Below are 14,973 nucleotides of genomic sequence, written 5' to 3' on the forward strand. Positions count from 1 at the left end.
CATTCCAAAATGATGTGTAACTGGACCCACGCACATATAAAAGAGGCAGAAAGCCCTAAGGAGCTGAAACTCCGTCTTCTGTTCCTGTTTCTGACTCTGCTCCACAGATGGGCCTCTGCCATGTCACCCTGACATTTCCTCTGACTTTAAGAAGGAAGCTTACCTCACTCCGTGGCTTATAATCATGTCACTTACACTTGAGTTCTCTTTCTAGTTGACCTGATTTTATTTTTATCATAAAAACATATAGATGCAGAAACTGAGCAGAGTCAAGGGAACCTGCTTAAGGTGATGACGGCAGAAAAATTAAATCAGGCATTATGACCCTGTGCCCAACAGATCTTCCAAAAGAATGCCCAGCAGACTGGAAAGGTGAATGAGATGTAGTATATATGTAAGTTTGATCCAAACAGTAGAAATGAAGGAATATACAAATATACATATCTGCATATTACCAACTAAGATACTAAGGACAAACCAATCAAAGATCAAAACTATCTACCTGGAAAACATTTCCATATCTCGCTTTCTTAAACCTCTTCTTTCTCTCATGTTTCTTTCCTAGGATCCTAAGAATTCTTTGACCCCTCCCCACGGTAAAAGAACACTCAGAAATACATTGATTGTTGTGGTTCTAACCGAATTCTCCACACACACGGGTCATCTCACTAGCTGATCTCACGTCTTGACATGAAAAATACAACATTCTGAAAAACTTCTCAGTTTTGTAAAACACAAACTGAGATAAGATCAGGACCATGAAAGAAGTCCTTGAATATACCTTTTCTCTCTAACAGTCTCAGGGATAAACTCTCATACAAGTGGGTTCCTTTTCCTTCAAGGCCCCATCTACTTTGTAATTATACCTATATTAGCACAATTATTTCATTAACCTCTGTCTCCACATCAGACTGAAAGCCTTCGGAGAACGGGTGGAGTGAATGTTTTTGCTTGCCCTTGTACCCTAAGCACTCAATTGTCTTTGTGTTCAACAAATATTTGTAGGGCACCTCTGTGGGACACAAGACAAATCATTCATGTGTGTATGACATTTACATAGGGAGAGAGAGGGCCCGCAAAAAGTATAAAGTACCAGAAAGTTGGAGATCTTTTAAATACCACAAAGCCAAGGGATTTCTCTAATAATAGCTTTTGGTTAACATGAATAAGATGAATTATAAGTAGCCCAGATCCCTAGTGCAGAGATCAGTGGGAAGATCTTTACTTCAAACATGGTTATAATATAAGGCATAAGGCAGAGTGAAGAAAAAGGGTCAGAGGCTTAAGTTAATCTTCTTTGTGGCAAGGATTGCAGATGGCAATGGCTGGTATCCACCACACTGATGGTGACAGTGTCCAAGTCTCGTATTTTCTCTCTCAGTGCTGTGGATCTACACCAAGCTCAGGAGCTAATAATCCAGGCCCGCCAGGGCCTCTGTATGTAGCCACGGAATGTCTGTCTTCAGATAGGGAACACAGAGTCAAGCTAAAGTCTTTAACATAAATATTTGTTGGGAAGGTAAAGAAAATCAAGACACAGAAACATAGAATCAAGATTAAATGTGTAAATTCTTAACTCGCACTTCAGGTAGCACTCAGTAAAATACTGGTTGGGTTGCCCCGATGTTGGGCTCTCCTGCTTCAAGGGAAGCACCACCCATTGGCTCTTTGGCAGGTCCCTTCCTTCTTTTTCAGATGCCTCCACATTTGGACAAGAATTGTGACCTCAGTCAAGTAAAACAACAGATTGTTAAGTGACACAAAGGTGTCTCTAGAGGAAGAAAGAAATAATTTTGTAAGTATATATTTGCATTTCAGACACTTGGGTACAAACACAATCCTCTCTTCCCCCAACTCACCCTCTGTGAAAATTCCTGCATAATCTCTAACAAAATAATTTTTTTTCTTTAAGAAGCTACATTTTATTCATTTTTTTAAAAGTAATCTCTACACCCAATGTGGGGTCAAACTCACAACCCTGAGATCAAGAGTCACATGCTCTATTGACTGCACCAGCCACGTGCCCTGCTACACTTTATTTCAAAATAATTTTTATTTTATTAAAATGAGGGTAGAAAAACAAATAATCCAGTGAAGAAATGAGCAGAAGACATGAATAGACACTTTTCCAAAGAAGACATCCAGATGGCCAACAGGCACATAAAAGGATGCTCGATGCCGCTCATCAGGGAAATACAAATCAAAACCACACTCAGATATCACCTCATGCCTGTCAGAGTGGCCAAAATGAACAAATCAGGAGACTATAGATGCTGGAGAGGATGTGGAGAAACCGGAACCCTCTTGCACTGTTGGTGGTTATGCAAACTGGTGCAGCCGCTCTGGAAAACAGTGTGGAGGTTCCTCAAAAAATTAAAAATAGACCTACCCTATGACCCAGTAATAGCACTGCTGGGAATTTACCCAAGGGATTGAGGAGTGCTGATGCATAGGGGCACTTGTACCCCAATGTTTATAGAGGCACTTTCAACAATAGCCAAACTACAGAAAGAGCCTAAATGTCCATCAACTGATGAATGGATAAAGAAGATGTGGTTTATATATACAATGGAATACTACTTGGCAATGAGAAAGAATGAAATCTGGCCATTTGCAGCAACGTGGATGGAACTGGAGGGTATTATGCTAAGTGAAATAAGTCAGTCAGAGAAAGACAGATATCATATGTTTTCACTCATATGAGGATCTTGAGAAACTTAACAGAAGACCATGGGGTAGGGGAAGGGGAAAAAAAGTTACAGAGAGGGAGGGGGGCAAACCATAAGAGACTCTTAAATACTGAGAACAAACTGAGGGTTGATGGGAGGTTGGGGGAGAGGGGAAAGTGGGTGATGGCCACTGAGGAGGGCACTTGTTGGGATGAGCACTGGATGTTGTATGGAAACCAATTTGACAATAAATTATATTAAAAAATTAAATAAATAAATAAATAAATAAAATGAGGGTGGCTTACATGTCAAAAGTGATATGTTTATTGGCTTTCAAATAAAATTCTACTTTATCATCTTTTCGAAAGAGTAAGGATGACCCCGAATATTTTCAGAAGACATGTATGTATATAATCAAATATATATCTTCTAACCATATAGCTAGGACGAATTCTACTTGCCAACAAGATCAAGAGAGGGGAGAACTATGAGGGGGTATAATAATGTGTTGGTGGATAATTACTATGAATTCCTCCATACATGATTCACCAATTTCAAAAACTAGGATACATTTAAATATTAATACAAAACCATATTGGAGATACATTTGATATTTCAGAATGAACTTTGGATTTAATAATGTGTCTACTCATAATTATAAGGAAGATCTAATAAAAAGTAGACCATATCTGATTTATTTTTTTTATAACCCTGGAGCTAAATATACTGTTTTCCAATTAAGTATGTCAAATAAGTTAAAAAATGATATTGCCACAACTTGGAAATGTCGGAAGGTAGCATTTCATTTAAGAGACGCATATGTGGTACAGTAATGTAATATTAACAAAAAGATAAAATAATATTTTGTGTGTATAGTATACCATATGTAAGGGCAGAGGGAGGAAGACACAGAATCTAAAGCAGGCTCCAGGCTCTGAGCTGTCAGCACAGAGCCTGATGCAGGGCTCGAATCCACAAACCATGAGATCATAACCTGAGCCAAAGTCAGACACTCAACCGACTGAGCCACACAGGTGCCCCAAAGAATATTATAAACAAGCATCCTACATGCACACAAACACAAAATGCCTTTAAAATATCTGCTGTATATAAAACACAAAATATATCCCAGGAATACTAGTTTGTTTTCACTTTTAAAAACCAATCAATATAATTCTGCACACTGACAAAAGTGAAGAATCATACACCTTAGTCGATTCATAAAAAACATTTGACAAAATTCAGCACTCCATCACAATAAAATACTGTCAGCAAATTAATAATGGAAGAATTTCTTCAATATGAAAAATGACATACATAAAAAGCTACAGTTAATACCATACTTAACGGTGAAAGGCTGACCACTTACCAATTAAGATCAAGAACAACACCAGGATATTCACTCTTACCATTTCTATTCAGAATTGTTCTGGTAGGTTTAGTCAGTATAATAATGCAGGAAGCATAAACAGAAAGTATAAATCTTAAAAAAGAAGAAATAAAAAGAAATAAAACTGCTTCCATTCACAAACAGCATGGTTGTATACACAGAAAAATCCAAAGAAATCTACAAGACAACTCTTCTATAGCTAATTGAATTAGCAATGCCTCAGGAAACATAGCCAACATACAAAAACAATAGTATTTCTATGTAACAGTAATGAAAAATGGAAAATTATAAATAATACGCTTCATAAAGCACCAAAAAGCAAAAAAAAAAAAAAAAAGGATAAATATAGCAAAACATATCTAACTCTTCTACACTAAAAACTACAAAACATGGCTAAGAATGGGGCACCTGGGTGGCTCAGTAGGTTAAGAGTCTGACTTCGGCTCAGGTCATGATCTCACAGTTTATGGGTTCAAATCCCGCCTTGGTCTCTGTGCTGACAGCTCGAGCCTACTTCAGATTCTGTGTCGCCCTCCCTCTTAACCCTTTCCCCACACTCTCTCTCCCTCTCTCTTAAAAATAAGTAAATATTCAAAACATGGCTAAGAAAAACTAAAAGAGATCTATAATAAAGCTATGGCAATTAAGAGAGCATGGTCCTGGTATAAGGATATACACATTGACCCTGGGACAGAAAAGGGGGCTGAGAAATAGAGACACTTTTGTAGTCAATCAATTGTCAACAAAAGCCCCAGAGCAAATCAATGCAGAAAGAAAAGCCATTTCATTAATACTCCCGGAACAAGTGGATATCTTTATAAAAAAATTAACTTTGGTTCGTACCTCATAGACCTAAATATAAATGTTAGCACTATAAAGTTTGCAGAAGAAAATACAAAGAAGTATTTTCAAAATCTTGAGGTAGGCCAAGATTTCTTATCCAGGATGCAGAAAGTATAAAAGAAAATATTTAAAATGTCTGCTCATTAAAGTTGACATTAATAAAATAAGCAAGCTACGGATGAGAGAAAGTATTCACAAAATATCTATCAGGCAAAGGACCCATATCAAGAATATATGAAGAATTTTTCCAACTCATTAATACAATGACATATAGACCAATTAAAACTGCGCAATGGCTTGATCTACAAAAGATCTACAAATGGCCAAGAAGCACATGGACTAGTGCTCAACTTACTGAATCATTAGGAAAACACCTCAAACCTGGAAGAGAAACAAGCTATAAGACAACTAATGACAATTGAAAGACCTTGGCAAGATGGGAAACAACCAGAACTCTCAGTCGTTACTGATGAGTGTGTAAAAAGCTACAACATTCTTTTAAAATATTTGGCAGTTTCGTCATAAAGCTAAGCACAACAGAAACTTATGACCACCAACTCTACTCTTTAGTATTTACTCAAGAGAAAGGAAAGCATACATCTGCACCAAGATTGGTATATGAACATTCACAGTGACTTTATTTATAATAAAGTCTCCCGCTGGAAACAACCCCAATGTCCAAAAACAGGAAAAGAAGTAAACAAATTGCAATATATTTATATGATACAATAGGCAGCAAGAAACAGAAATGAACTATTACTGACACATACAACAGCATAAATTAATCTCACACACATTGTGCTGAACAAAAGAAGCCAGATCCATGAGTACATGCAGGTGATGCCATTGATTGATATGAAGTTCTGGAACAGACAAAACTAATTAGAACAATGTGGCTGGAGAGACAAGAGAGGTGGGATTTACTGTAATCGAGCAAGAAGAGAAATATTCCATATCTTGGTAACGGTGTGAGTTACATGGATATGTGCATTTGTTAAAACTTCTAGAACTACAGGGGCGCCTGGGTGGCTTAGTCGGTTAAGCGTCCAACTTTAGCTCAGGTCATGATCTCACTGTTCGTGAGTTCGAGTCCTGTGTTGGACTATGTGCTGACAGCTCAGAGCCTGGAGCCTGCTTCGGATTCTATGTCTCCTTCTCTCTCTCTGCTCCTACCCCTCTTGTGCTCTCTCTCTCTATATATCTCTCTCAGAAATAATAAATGAATAAATTAAAAAAAAATAACTCCAAGAACTAGCTATAACACTTACTAGTTGTGCATTTCCCTATATGGAGACTACACTCCAATAAAATAATTTAAAGCACAGAAGGTAATTAGACAATATTATCTTGATGAAGTGAAAATTAAACGTGAAAACAAATAAAGCAATAAAATAGAGCAAATTCATTTCACTTTCTCCCCTTGAGGAGTATAAGCTCCAGGCTGTGGATGAGACTGAGACGGAAGGCATATTTCCATCTGACTAGAATCACAGTGCGCTTCTAGTTTTAAAGATACATATTTTCCATGAAACATGCTCCTGATGTAAATAGTTAGCCCCCCACATTTGGCCCATAAACCAAAGCTATCCTCATCATCCAAAACCTGCAAGGATACCGGGATCAGTCACAACACTAGATGTGTTAGTAGAACTAGGTATTTCTGTCTCCAACAGGATGCCTTCCAGAAAGACGGTCAGGGTAAGTCTGAATACATATGATTTTTACCTTACGTGCTGACTTGAGAACCTAATTAGAATAAGCTATGATTTCACAGTAATTGTTCCTATGTAAGATGGTAAGTAATATAAATGCAGATTAAGACTCTAGATTCATAATTCTATGAATTCATAGATCATGAATATAGATTCAAATGCATAACTGAATTCCTATCATATGATTCTTACTGCTCTGGTTATAATTAATTGTACTGATTGTACTTGAAGTACATTAAAAATTCTCCCTAATCCTTTCTTTTCCCTCCCCTTACCAAAAAACATGAACTATTTATAAAACTTTCAGAGTCTCTTCATTTGGTTTTACTTAGCTGAACTCATAAGCCATGCATGGTAAATTTCAGACCTATAATTTGTGGCTTCCTGCATCCAAGATTACTCCAGAGCCGTTCTCATGTGACTGTTTTTCTAGTTAAATATTTACACATATTCACAGGGTACACAGGCAGTTCATATTTGACATGATTTAACAGCATCTACATCTGTTTCTCATCAGAACATGACTGGAAAATGTGCCTACTAAACATTTTTTTAATACAGTTGTCCAAAACATTGTTTCTACTCTCATCTTGAGACATTTCTATGTAAAGAAAACAAGATAAAATGGCCCTTCTCAGGCACTGTTTCCTTCTCGATTCCCTTCCTCTGGCTTCAGGATCCTCTCTTGGTATCAATCATTACTTTCCAAGCCTAACCATATGGGTCGTGTCTTATTTTTATCAGTATGTGAAAAGCACAAAATTAAATGGAGATATGAAGGGGAAAATAATCTATTTAGATTTAAAAAACAAAACAAAACAAAACACCAAAAGCAACAATTGGCTTTGGCTACGGTACTCCAAGTTTAGCAAGATTACATTCGAATAAAGTTCCTGCTGATATAAAAATGCCTGAAGTCTGTTTCATGTTTCCAGTGTACAACCTCAAGCATGGTATTTCCAAATACAAAACAAAAGGAAGAAGAACAAAACAAACAAGAGGAGGAGGGGAAGGAGGAAGAGCGAGAGGAGGAGAAGGGGCAGGAGGAGGAGAGGGAGGAGGAGGAGGAGGAGGGGAAGAGGAAGAAGGAAAGAAAATTCTTGGCTTTCAAGAGGTAATCATTTCTAAGTCCCCCAAATTTTAAACCACAACGCAAACATCTGCTCAAATTCTTCCCCTGTCTGCTTAACAAAGTGCATCATATTTTAAATTCATACATTTTCCCAAAGATATAAAGCATAGTTAAATTATGAGAGTATTCTTAGAACACTAATTTGGGATAAATTGATCTTGTCTGAATTTCATTCTGTTGTTTTGGATTTTAATCCACATATCTGTTTTCTTATTTCTATTCATATATTGTGACCAGATGCAACAGCAAAGTAAAATGAAAACAAAAATTCCTGAGTGAATTATAAATCCTAGAATGTGACTATAGTTCTTACATATCAAAGAAGCTAAAATATAAGGAATGATTATTTTCCACTATTTTGAGTTTTATTTTTCCAATCTGTGTCTAATTCAAGAGCTTCATTTTTTCTTTTCTCTTCCCTGATTATATTTTGGCCACTTCACAGCTCATTACACTCTGGAAAGAAAGAGATTGGATAAAATAAAATGAGATGAAACTCAAATGAGTGCAATTGGCCTCAACAGCCCTGAGCAAAAGCTTTATTTTAAGGAAGCCTAGAAAACCTGGCTCGAATAAAGCTTTTTGTGCTCTGAGAATGTAAATTATCTTCAATATTCTTAATTCCTGTCATACTGATTACAAAACATAAGAATAGATTTTTAGACATACTATTTGTAGACATTCTATTTTATTAAATAATATGAAAAGTTGCTCAAATCCAGCTCTCACACTGTACATTCAGAGAAGTACTTGCTAGAATACTACATCTTTTCTCAAACAAATATATGCACACACACACACGCATGCATGTACACGTACACAAATGAGTATTAATTTTGGTTTGCTGTTCCAATATTTCAAATACTTATGATAGTAAGTACTTATGATACTTATGATAACATTTCAATACTTATGATAGTTCTAGAAGAAGGTTAGTAATTACAATATGTGGATAAACACGACCTGCAGATGACACAAAAAAATTTTGCCTCATGAACTTTCACTATGTAGTAGATAAACATTTCAGGAAAGGGAATAGTATGTACCTTTAAATTTCTTTCTCAGCATGCCTGGTGGCTCAGTCAGTTGGTTAAGTATCTGGCTCTTAATTTTGGCTCAGGTCATGATCAAACTAACTGTGAGATCCAGCCCTGGGTCTGGCTCTGTGCTGACAGCATGGAGCCTGCTTGGGATTCTCTCTCTCCCTCTCTCTCTCTGCCTCTCTCCCACCCTTGTGCACACACTATCTCTTTCTCTCAAAATAAATAAACATTATACATGAATGAATGAATGAATGAATGATACATAAATAAATAAATAAATAAATAAATAAATAAATAAAATTTTCAACTTTTGGAAAAGTAAAACATAATGAGCATCCAAAACCCCAAGGAACTTTAAAAAACTTTTCAGAAGGTAGAGGAGGGAATAGTTCTCAATTCTTTTTGTGATGACAGCACAACCTGACACAGATATTATAAGAAAATTATAGACCAGCATTTTTCATGGACATAGATGTAAAAGTTTATAAAAAAAATATTGGCAGTTGAATCCAGCAATATATAGAAATGATATTATATCATAACTATGGGAAGTTGATCCCAGACTTAACATTTGAATATCAATATAAATGACCATATTTTCAAAATACAGAGAGAAAACCAATGATCATCTCAATAGATGCAGAAAATGTGTTTGTCAAAATTCAAAACCCATTTGTGATTACAAAATGAAAGACCTCCAAGTATGCAAGTAATAGAAGGGAACGCCATCTAATAAAATGCCATCTATGAAAAAAACTTGCAGCTAACATCATATTTATGGTAAAATATTAAATACTCCCCTATGGTTAGGAACAAAGCAAAGGATTTCTCATCTTGCTACTTCTGTCTATCCTTGTGTGGGTAGTGATAGGTGGTATAATAAGGTAAGAAGAAAAAAATAATAAAAGACTTAGAGGTTTAGAAGAGAAAAGACAAAACTGTTTCCTAAAGAAAATCTTAAGGAAAATCAAAACATTGCTTAGAAAATCCTAAGAAATCCTCATAGAAAATCCTAATAACATTGCTTAGAAAATCCTAAGAAATCCACGTAGAAAATCCTAATAAATATTCTTTTAAAAAAAAATCTTAAAAGTAATCATTGAATTTACCGTGGTCACAGGATAAAAGATTAATATAAAAATTATATTATATTTCTGTGTAGTAGCAAAAAATTGGGAAATAACATTTGAAAAACAATTCCCTTTACAATATCATCAGAGAATAATTTGGGGTAATTTTAACAAAAGCATGTAAAGTCTTTAAACTGAAGACTACTGTGACTTGCTGAAAGAAGATCTAAAGAAGACCTAAATAAATAGAGAGATATACTATGTTCATGGATAAGACTTAATATTGTTCAGATGTCAATTCTCACCAAATTGGCTGGTATGGTCATTCACTCCCAATCAAAATCCCAGCAAGATATTTCTGTAGAAATTGACAAGCTGATTCTAAATTTTTTGTAGAAATGAAAATGCCTACAGTAGCAAAAATAATTTTGAAAAAGAAAAAGAAAGATGGAGGATTCATAGTACTTCTTAATTTCACAACTTACTACAAAGCTAGAGAATCCAGACAATATGGCATTGATACAAGAAAAGACAAATAGATCACTAATATGAAATAAACTCACATCAGTCAATTTATTTTCAACAAAGAAACCAAAATAATTCAATAGGGAAATGGAAGGTGTTTTCTCTTTTCCTTTTCTTTTTCTTCCTTAAACATATCTGGAAATTTGTATACTCACTCATATGGGAAAAAGTAAATATAAACTTCTACTCATTCCACAAACAAAACTTAATGTGAAATGCCTTATGTATCAAAAGTAAAAGCTATAACAATGCTGTTTCTGGATGAAAACATAGGATAATATCTTTACAGCCTCAGGGTAAGGAAAGATTTCTTAGATGTGACACAAACAGGGAAAAAACATAAAATAATTTGATAAATTAGATGAAATAAAAAAATAAAAACTGTTGTTCATCAAGATATCATAAGATAAAAAAGCAACTTATAGGCTGGGAGAAAATATTCATAATACATATATGTAACAGAAAGATTGTAGCCTGAATATATAAAAAGTCTTACAAATAGAAAAAAAAAAAAGAACAATCCAATTAAAAAATAGAAAATAAATTTGAACAAGCCCTTCACAAAAAAGATATATAAATAGCTAATAAATACATGAGAATGTGCTCAATATTTCATCAAAGAAACACAAATTTTACTTTAACAGAGTAACTAAAATCAACAGGGCTAACAACACTGAATACGGAGAATATGTAGAATAACCGTGATATGACAAACACTATGGGAAATGTTTGACTACACCTACCCTCCTAATTCCACTCCAAGTAATTACTCAAAGAAAAAAGAATAAATGTCCTTAAAGCTATTCATAGCAACTTAACTCTAATAGCAAAAAGTTTGAAAAAATCAAATATTCATCAACAAAATAATGGATAAATATATTACCTTATATCCAAACAATGTACTTATATTCAGCAATAAAAAAAAAATGAACCGCTGACACACAAAACAACATGAAGCATCTTAGAAACACATAAGAGTACCTACTATATGATTCCATCTACATGAAGTTCAAGATCAAAGGAAAACTAATCTATAGTGATAAAAATCAGAACAGTGGTTGCCTATATAGTGGGTGGAAATTTACAGGAAGGAAATTCAGGAAACCTTCTGGAATAATGGAAAAGTTCTAATTTCTGACTGGAGGTTATATAGATATATACATTCATAAAATCTAAAATTGCATGCTTAATAAGGAAGTGCTCAAAAAACAAAAGGATAGAGATGGGTCAAAGGGACATATTAGCCAATCAGAAAAGAACTCAATTGCCAAGACCAGAACAATTTAAACAACAAAATAAATAACATATTATTGAATTCTAACTGAAAATATAACAGACGTATTCATGAGTCCTTGCTAATATAAATAAAAGATTGAATAATAAATAAAGAAGAGGAGACAAATCCTTATGACAGAATTCCAAATAATACACATAGATACCTTTCCTCCAAGAAGTGAAGCTAAATTTGCTTCCAAAGAAGAGAGTATGAAAAAAAGAAAAGTAGTAACTCCTGATATGGTTCATCACCCTCCTTGTGCATATGAAAAACTCAAAATAATGTATATTGAGCCAGAATTAAGTGGAAAATAAATTACTTTCCTGAAACTTGATTCCTTTATTTATTTTTTTAAATTTTTTAACCTTTATTTATTTTTTTTAATTTTTTTAATGTTTATTTATTTTTGAGACAAAGAGAGACAGAGCATGAACGGGGGAGGGTCAGAGAGAGAGGGAGACACAGAATCAGAAGCAGGCTCCAGGCTCTGAGCTGCCAGCACAGAGCCTGACGCAGGGCTCGAACTCACGGACCGTGAGATCATGACCTGAGCCGAAGTCGGACGCTTAACCGACTGAGCCACCCAGGCGCCCCTATTTATTTTTGAAAGAGACACAGAGTGTGAGCAGGGGAGGAGCAGAGAGAGAGGGAGATACAGAATCTGAAGCAGGCTCCAGGCCCCGAGCTGTCACCACAGAGCCCAACGTGGGGCTTGAACTCACGAACCGTGAGATCATGACCTGAGCTGAAGTCAGATGCTCAACGGACTGAGCCACCCAGGCGCCCCCAAACTTGATTCCTTTAAAAGTTCAATACTCTTTTCCCCATGGCATATAATCCAGAGGTTATCAAACTATCTACAGTTTGAGGGCGCCTGGCTAAGTGTCTGACTGTTAATCTTGGCTCAAGTCAAGATCTCATGGTTAGTGGATTCAAGCCCCACATCACGCTCTGTGCAGGCAGCATGGAGCCTGCTTGGGAATCTCTCTCTCCCTCTCTCTCTCTGTCCCTCCTCTGTTCCTGTGCATGCCTCCTCCTTCCCTCTCTCTCTTTCTCTCTCAAAAATAAGTAAATAAACTTAAAAAAGAAACCAAAAAAATGAACTATCTACAGTTTGAAGGGGCCAGTTTTTCTTTTTAATTCTAATCCATTGCAGACTGATACTTCTATAAAAGACAAATTAATTACCAGAAAAATAAAATTTTTAAAAGGCACATAAGCTACAAGAACTCAAAATTTCATTAGATTTAATAAACACAAAATTGCTGTATTGAGTTGGTAGAAAATTTCTAAAGTTACTCTCAATTTCTGAATGTATTTCATCATGGATCAGTAATTTTGTGAACTGGCACTGGTCCACAGACCACATTATTTTTTAAGCTTATTTATTTATTTGTGTGTGTGTGTACAAGCAGGGGAGGGGCAGAGAGAGAGGGAGAGAGAACCCCAAGCAAGCTCCACACTATCAGCTCAGAGCCCGACGTGGGGCTTGAACCCACAAACCATGAGATCATGTCCTGAGCCGAAACCAAGAGTCAGACATTTAACCAGCTGAGCCACCCAGGCGCCCCCCCACAGACCACATTTGGAGAAGGAATTATACAGTTTGCAATGTAAGAAAGAGAAGGATTCATTAATTCACTTCATTCATTCATTCATTCATTCATTCATTCAATAAATACATGTCAAATGCTTACCATGTGTTGAGTACCGCCACAGGCAATAGGGAATCAGTGTGAATATGACCTACAACGTCCCTAATCTCTTGAAGTTTATAATCTGGAAAAAAAAAGAAAGATATATATTTTTAAAAAACCTAATAATTAAATCACCTGGGGAAAATATCAGAAAGTAGTATCAGGGACAAAGGGATAGAAAAGTGTGATAGTGTCTGGGTGGCTCTTTTGGATTGAGGATCAGGGAGAAATTCTCTAAGAGGCTGACACTTGACTAAGATCTAAATGATTAAAAAAGATTTGGCCGTGTTAAGTTCAAACGGAAGAGTATCACAGGCAGAGGAAACAAGTGGTGCAAAACTCCTCCTAAGTACTTCCATTTCCGGCAAGATGGAGTGACAGATACAGGATTCACCCTCCTTCCTGAAACAACAACAAAAATTGGACAAACTATATGAAACAATGGCTTTCATGACATTGGAAGTCAGGAAATGTAGGACAGTGGTCCCTGAGAGATAGGAAACCAGTGAGGTAAGCCTCATGATCACTTCAGTTTAGGGCATGGAGAAAGCTTTCAGTCCCCAGAGAAGTGGGGGGAACACTAGGTAGAGTGTAGAGGTCCTTCTGAGTTGAGAAAACTTTGCTGGGAACACCAAGGCAGAGTTCACAGGGCAGAGGAATAGAGAAAAGATAGCTATACAGAGAAAAGACTTCAAGAAATTTGCAGAGGATCTCCATTAAGTATTCACAAGGAGTAATAGTTAATAAGCCAACAAAGGACATAAAATAAAATTGTAAAAAATATACAATTAATCACAAAGAAGACAGAATAAGGGCACCTGGATGACTCAGTTAGTTGAGTGTCTGATTCTTGATTTCGGCTTAAGTCATGATTCCAGCATGGTAGGATCAAGCCCCACTTTGGGCTCCATGCTAAGTGTGGGGCTTGCTTAGATTCTTAGATTCTTAGAGTCTCTCTCTCTCTCTCTCTCCCCCCAACCCGCTGCCCCTGACCCCTCCTCACGCTATCTCTAAAACAAACAAACAAAAAGAACAAAAAACAAAGAAGACAGAATTAAAGGAAAGAGGACAAAAAAAATCAACATGACAAATAGAAAGCAAATAGCAATATGGTACGTTTAAAACCAACTGCATAAATAATCACACTTAATGTAAATGCTCTAACACTCCATTAAAAGATGGAGATTGTCAAACTGGATATAAATAAGCAATATTCAACTGCGACCTACAAGAAATGTATCAAAAATGAAGATGCAAATAGGTTAAGAGAAAGGATAGAAAAATTATAAACCATGGTAACAATCAAAAGAAAGCTATGTTAAATATCAGACAAATTGTACCTAGGGCAAAGTACATTAGCTGGGACATAAAGGGGCATTTCATAATGCCAAAGGGGTTGATTCATCAAGAAGATCCAAAAACCCTACACGTTTGGGTTTTTTTAAGTTTATTTACTTATTTTGAGAGTGAGAACCGGGAGGGGCAGAGAGAGAGGGAGAGAGAGAATCCCAAGCATGCTCCACACTGTCCACAGAGCCTGATGAGGGACTCGAATTGACACACCAATCATGAGCTGAGCCAAAATCAAGAGTCTGGTTAACCAACTGAGCCACCCA

General features: G+C 36.0%; 1 protein-coding gene across 8 annotated transcripts in view; it reads right to left on the reverse strand.

Annotated features, from left to right (window-relative positions):
* The window catches only part of IPCEF1 (interaction protein for cytohesin exchange factors 1), a 180,556-nt gene that overhangs the window by 148,395 nt on the left and 17,188 nt on the right, over positions 1 to 14,973 (reverse strand). For 7 of the 8 annotated variants that reach the window (XM_058735739.1, XM_058735734.1, XM_058735732.1 and 4 more), the window contains exon 2: positions 13,358 to 13,439. The exons of the other annotated variant lie outside the window; for it this stretch is intronic. The gene's annotated coding sequence lies outside the window, so the exon portion shown is untranslated. The remainder of the gene's footprint in view (positions 1 to 13,357; positions 13,440 to 14,973) is intronic. 8 annotated transcript variants of the gene reach the window in all.

Source organism: Neofelis nebulosa, chromosome 6 (genome assembly GCF_028018385.1).
Source record: "Neofelis nebulosa isolate mNeoNeb1 chromosome 6, mNeoNeb1.pri, whole genome shotgun sequence".
NCBI lineage: Eukaryota > Metazoa > Chordata > Mammalia > Carnivora > Felidae > Neofelis > Neofelis nebulosa.